This window comes from Lithobates pipiens, unplaced genomic scaffold (genome assembly GCF_037356315.1).
Source record: "Lithobates pipiens isolate NorthernLeopardFrog02 unplaced genomic scaffold, aLitPip1_a1.2 Scaffold_25, whole genome shotgun sequence".
In the NCBI taxonomy this organism is placed as follows: domain Eukaryota; kingdom Metazoa; phylum Chordata; class Amphibia; order Anura; family Ranidae; genus Lithobates; species Lithobates pipiens.
The window spans coordinates 238,013,825-238,020,299 of NW_027507787.1; the positions used below are offsets into that span (position 1 = coordinate 238,013,825).

Genomic DNA, 6,475 nt, shown 5'->3' on the forward strand with positions numbered 1-6,475 from the left:
GATGATAAAACCATATTTAGCATTGTATAAATTGACATGAGATTTAAATGGGTTGTAAAGGTAAAAAAAAATTCACCTTAATGCATTCTATGACAGTGCCGGCCCCCCCAGCCCCCCTGTTTTACTTACCTGACCCCTCGAAAAAGTCCCGCCCTCTCCTCCGACATCCTCTTCGCCACTCAGCCTGGCCGTTGATTGGCTGGAGTGGATGGATTGAAAGCTTGCTCTGCTGTCAATCACATCCAATGACGTGGTGCGCCGGGGGGGGGGGCGGGGCCGAGTGATGCAGTGAGCGGCTGTATCACGGGAGCGTGCCCGCAAGCACTTCTCACCTTGTGAGGGAGCTCGCATGAATGTGAGAAGTACTTGCGGGGGGGGGGAAATCAGAGACAGTCGCCAAGGGACCCCTGAAGAGCAGGTTCGGGGGGCCGCTTTGTGCAAAACGAGCTGCACAGTGGAGGTAAGTATAACATGTTTGTTATTTAACCGGTTCCCGACCGGCGCACGCCGATGTACGTCGGCAGAATGGCACGGGCAGGCATATTGGCGTACAGGTACAGTGGTGTGAAAAAGTGTTTGCCCCCTTCCTCATTTCCTGTTCCTTTGCATGTTTGTCACACTTAAGTGTTTCGGAACATCAAACCAATTTAAACAATAGTCAAGGACAACACAAGTAAACACAAAATGCAATTAGTAAATGAAGGTGTTTATTATTAAAGGTGAAAAAAAATCCAAACCATCATGGCCCTGTGTGAAAAAGTGATTGCCCCCTAAACCTAATAACTGGTTGGGCCACCCTTAGCAGCAACAACTGCAACCAAGCGTTTGCGATAACGTGCAATGAGGCTTTTACAGCGTCCTGGAGGAATTTTGGCCCACTCATCTTTGCAGAATTGTCCTAATTCAGTTACATTAGAGGGTTTTCGAGCATGAACGGCCTTTTTAAGGTCATACCACAACATCTCAATAGGATTCAGGTCAGGACTTTGGCTAGGCCACTCCAAAGTCTTCATTTTGTTTTTCTTCAGCCATTCGGTGGTGGACTTGCTGGTGTGTTTAGGATCATTGTCCTGCTGCAGAACCCAAGTTCGTTTCAGCTTGAGTACACGAACAGATGGTCGGACATTCTCCTTCAGGATCTCTTGGTAGACAGCAGAATTCATAGTTCCTTTTATCACGGCAAGTCTTCCAGGTCCTGAAGCAGCAAAACAGCCCCAGACCATCACACTACCACCACCATATTTTACTGTTGGTATAATGTTCTTTTTATGAAATGCAGTGTTCCTTCTACGCCAGATATACTTGGACACACACCTTCCAAAGAGTTCCACTTTTGTCTCATCGGTCCACAGAATGTTGTCCCAAAAGTCTTGGGGATCATCAAGATGTGTTGTGGAGAAATTGAGACGAGCTTTGATGTTCTTTTGCTCAGCAGTGGTTTTCTCCTTGGAACTCTGCCATGCAGGCCATTTTTGCCCAGTCTTTTCCTGATGGTGGAGGCATGAACGCTGACCTTAACTGAGGCAAGTGAGGCCTGCAGTTCCTTGGACGTTGTTGTGGGGTCTTTTGTGACCTCTTGGATGAGTCGTCGCTGCGCTCTTGGGGTAATTTTGGGCGGCCGGCCACTCCTGGGAAGGTTCACCACTGTTCCATGTCTTCGCCATTTGTGGATAATGGCTCTCACTGTGGTTCGCTGGATTCCCAAAGCTTTGGAAATGGCTTTATAACCCTTTCCAGACTGATAGATCTCAATTACTTTCTTTCTCAATTGTTCCTGAATTTCTTTGGGTCTCGGCATGATGTGTAGCTTTTAAGGATCTTCTGGTGGACCTTACTGTGTCAAGCAGCTCCTATTTAAGTGATGCCTTGATTGTGAACAGGTGTGGCAATAATCAGGCCTGGGTGTGGCTAGAGAAATTGAACTCAGGTGTGGACAACCACAGTTATAGTATGTTTTAACAAGGGGGGCAATCACTTTTTCACACAGGGCCATGATGGTTTGGATTTTTTTTCACCTTTAATAATAAACACCTTCATTTACAAATTGCATTTTGTGTTTACTTGTGTTGTCCTTGACTATTGTTTAAATTGGTTTGATGTTCCGAAACACTTAAGTGTGACAAACATGCAAAGGAACAGGAAATGAGGATGGGGGCAAACACTTTTTCACACCACTGTACGTTCAATCTTCAATGCCGCCCTCCAATCGCAAGAGCGCTGCGTGTCGGTTGGGACCCCCGTGAGTTCGGTCGCAGGTCCCGCGGACTCGATCGCTGCGGGCATACCCGCAATCGTCTCACGGGGCGGCTGAATGGAGAAATGCCGTTGTAAACAGCATCTCCCCGTTCTGCCTAGCAACTAGTGACGCTGATCTCTGCTCTATGTGATTGGAGCAGAGATCAGTGTTCACTAAATGAAAGACCAGCCCCCCCCCCCCCACAGTTAGTAACACACCCCCTAGGAACACTTAACCCCTACACTGCCACCCACTGGTTAACCCCTTCACTGCCAGTGTCATTTACACAGGAATCACTGCATTTGTATAGCACTGATTGCTGTATAAATGACAATGGTCCCAAAAATGTGTCAAAAATGTCTGACGTGTCCGCCACAATGTCGCAGTCACAATAAAAATCGCAAAAAATAATAATAAAAAATTATTAATAAAAATGCCATAAAACTATCCCCTATTTTGTAAACGCTATAACTTTTGCGCAAACCAATCAATAATCGCTTATTGCGATTTTTTTTTTTTTTTTTTTTTTTTTTTTTTTTTTTTTACCAAAAATATGTAGAAGAATACGTATCGGCCTAAACGGAGGGGAAAAAAATGTTTTTTTATATATTTTTGGGGGATATTTATTATAACCAAAAGTAAAAAATAATGTGTTTTTTTTTCAAAATTGTTGCTCTATTTTTGTTTATAGCGCAATAAATAAAAACCATAGAGGTGATCAAATACCACCAAAAGAAAGCTCTATTTGTGGGGGAAAAAAATGGACGTCAATTTTGTTTGGGAGCCACGTCGCACGACCGCGCAATTGTCAGTTAAAGCGACGCAGTGCCGAATCGCAAAAGTGGTCTGGTCTGTAAGTGGTTAAAAAAAAATAAAAAATTCTCTTTACAACCCCTTTAAAGGGATTGTAAACATTTTTAAATTTTTTTTTTATTATTTCTTAAAAATAACAATCATGTCATACTTGCTCTGTGTAATGGTTTTGCACAGAGCAGCCTCTTGGCTCCCCGCCCCCACTGAGTGCCCACCGTAGCAGGTCGCTTGCTATGAGGACACTTGTGCAGGCCAATGTTCTGCCGATTTACTGCAGATCGGCGGATAATGCCTCCACAGATGAGCGCAGAAGTGACGTAACTCCAGCGCGTGACGTCAACACTGCGCATGCGCAGATCGTCGGAGGCATTATCCGATCACTGGCCAGGCTGCAGCACTGAGGTGCAATGAAAAACAACCTGGAAGACCACTGTAAAAAAAAAAAAAAAAATGCCCTGGTGTAGAGTTTTAAGTGGAAAGCAAAGAAAGTATATAAACGCCATCCAATGGAAAGGTATATAAATGATATAGGAGGATGAACTGGTGAAACAGGAAGATGAATCGCCTGTTCTGGACCTACACGTGTCACTAGGCAGCATGAAAAATTTGTATTTAAATCACAAGACAGGCAATTTAGAATTATAAACCCTTTGTCAGGTAAAACAGTAAACATATAACGGCCAAAAGTACATTGCCTTGCAAAAGTATTCACCCCCCCCTTGGCTTTTTACCTATTTTGCTACATTACAGCCTTTAGTTCAATGTTTGTTTTTGTTTGTTTTTAATCTGAATTCTATGTGATGATCAGAACACAATAGTCTAAGTTGGTGAAGTAAAATTATAAAAATACATACTTAAAACTTTTTTCAGACCTAAAAAAAAAATTTAAATTGTCATGTGCGTATGTATTCACCCCCCTTTGTTCTGAGGCCCGTAAAAAGCTCTGGCGCCACCAATTACCTTCAGAAGTCACATGATTAGTGAAATGATGTCCACCTGTGTGCAATCTAAGTGTCACACGACCTGTCATTACATAGACACACCTTTGTGAAAGGCCCCAGAGGCGGCAACACCTAAGCAAGAGGAACCACTAACCAAACGCTGCCATGAAGACCAAGGAACTCTCCGAACAAGTAAGGGGACAATGTTGTTGAGAAGTACAAGTCAGGGTTGGGTTATAAAAAAAAAAAAAATATCCAACTCATTGATGATCCCTAGGAGCTCCATCAAATCCATCATAACCAAATGGAAAGAATACGGCACAACCGCAGACCTGCCAAGAGACGGCCGCACACCAGAACTCACGGAGCGGGCAAGGAGGGCATTAATCAGAGAGGAGCACAGAGACCGAAGGTAACCCTGGAGGGGCTGCAGAGTTCCACAGCAGAGACTGGAGTATCTACATAGGAGGACAATAAGCCGTACGCTCCATAGAGTTGGGCTTTATGGCAGAAGAAAGACATTAATTTCAACGAAACACATAATGGCAAGTTTTGAGTTTGGGAAAAGGCATGTGGGAGACTCCCAAAATGTATGGAGGAAGGTGATCTGGTCTGATGTACGGAGGAAGGTGATCTGCTCTGATGTATGGGGGAAGGTGATCTGGTCTGATGTATGGAGGAAGGTGATCTGGTCTGATGTATGGAGGAAGGTGCTCTGCTCTGATGTATGGAGGAAGGTGATCTGGTCTGATGTATGGAGGAAGGTGCTCTGCTCTGATGTATGGAGGAAGGTGATCTGGTCTGATGTATGGAGGAAGGTGCTCTGCTCTGATGTATGGAGGAAGGTGATCTGGTCTGATGTATGGAGGAAGGTGCTCTGCTCTGATGTATGGAGGAAGGTGATCTTCTCTGATGTATGGAGGAAGGTGATCTGGTCTGATGTATGGAGGAAGGTGATCTGCTCTGATGTATGGGGGAAGGTGATCTGGTCTGATGTATGGAGGAAGGTGCTCTGCTCTGATGTATGGAGGAAGGTGATCTGGTCTGATGTATGGAGGAAGGTGCTCTGCTCTGATGTATGGAGGAAGGTGATCTGCTCTGATGTATGGAGGAAGGTGCTCTGCTCTGATGTATGGAGGAAGGTGCTCTGCTCTGATGTATGGAGGAAGGTGATCTGGTCTGATGTATGGAGGAAGGTGATCTGGTCTGATGTATGAAGGAAGGTGCTCTGGTCTGATGTATGGAGGAAGGTGATCTGGTCTGATGTATGGAGGAAGGTGATCTGGTCTGATGTACGGAGGGAGGTGATCTGGTCTGATGTATGGAGGAAGGTGCTCTGGTCTGATGTATGGAGGAAGGTGATCTGCTCTGATGTACGGAGGAAGGTGATCTGCTCTGATGTATGGAGGAAGGTGCTCTGGTCTGATGTATGGAGGAAGGTGATCTGGTCTGATGTATGGAGGAAGGTGATCTGCTCTGATGGATGGAGGAAGGTGATCTGCTCTGATGGATGGAGGAAGGTGATCTGCTCTGATGGATGGAGGAAGGTGATCTGCTCTGATGGATGGAGGAAGGTGATCTGCTCCGATGGATGGAGGAAGGTGATCTGGTCTGATGTATGGAGGAAGGTGATCTGGTCTGATGTATGGAGGAAGGTGATCTGCTCTGATGTATGGAGGAAGGTGATCTGCTCTGATGTATGGAGGAAAGTGATCTGCTCTGATGTATGGAGGAAGGTGCTCTGGTCTGATGTATGGAGGAAGGTGCTCTGGTCTGATGTATGGAGGAAGGTGATCTGGTCTGATGTATGGAGGAAGGTGATCTGCTCTGATGTATGGAGGAAGGTGATCTGGTCTGATGTATGGAGGAAGGTGATCTGCTCTGATGTATGGAGGAAGGTGATCTGCTCTGATGAGACTAAAATTGAATCCAAAACATGACATCACCCAAAGAACACCATCCCCACTGTGAAACATGGTGGTGGCAGCATCATGCTGTGGGGATGTTTTTCAGCAGTTGGGACTGGGAAACTGGTCAGAGTTGAGAGAAAGATGGATGGAGCTAAATACAGGGAGATTCTTGAGCAAAACCTGTATCACTCTGTGTGTGATTTGAGGGTAGGACGGAGGTTCACCTTCCAGCAGGACAATGACCCCAAACACACTGCTAGAGCAACACTTGAGTGGTTTAAGGGGAAACATGTAAATGTGTTGGAATGGCCTAGTCAAAGCGCAGACCTCAATCCAATAGAAAATCTGTGGTCAGACTTGGATTGCTGTAAACCATCCAACTGGAAGGAGCTGAAGCAGATTTGGAAGGAGGAGGAATGGGCAAAAATCCCAGTGGTGAGATGTGGGGAGACTCATAGAGACTTATCCAAAGTGACTTGGAACTGTGATAGCCGCAAAAGGCGTCTCTACAAAGTATAGACTTTAGGGGGGTGAATAGTTTTGCACATTGACTTTTTCTGTTATTTTGTCCTATT

At 45.2% G+C, this 6,475-nt stretch overlaps 1 protein-coding gene across 1 annotated transcript in view; it reads left to right on the top strand.

Moving 5' to 3' along the window:
* LOC143929842 (uncharacterized) overlaps positions 1-6,475 on the top strand; it is a 29,932-nt gene that overhangs the window by 22,055 nt on the left and 1,402 nt on the right. The window lies entirely within an intron of this gene.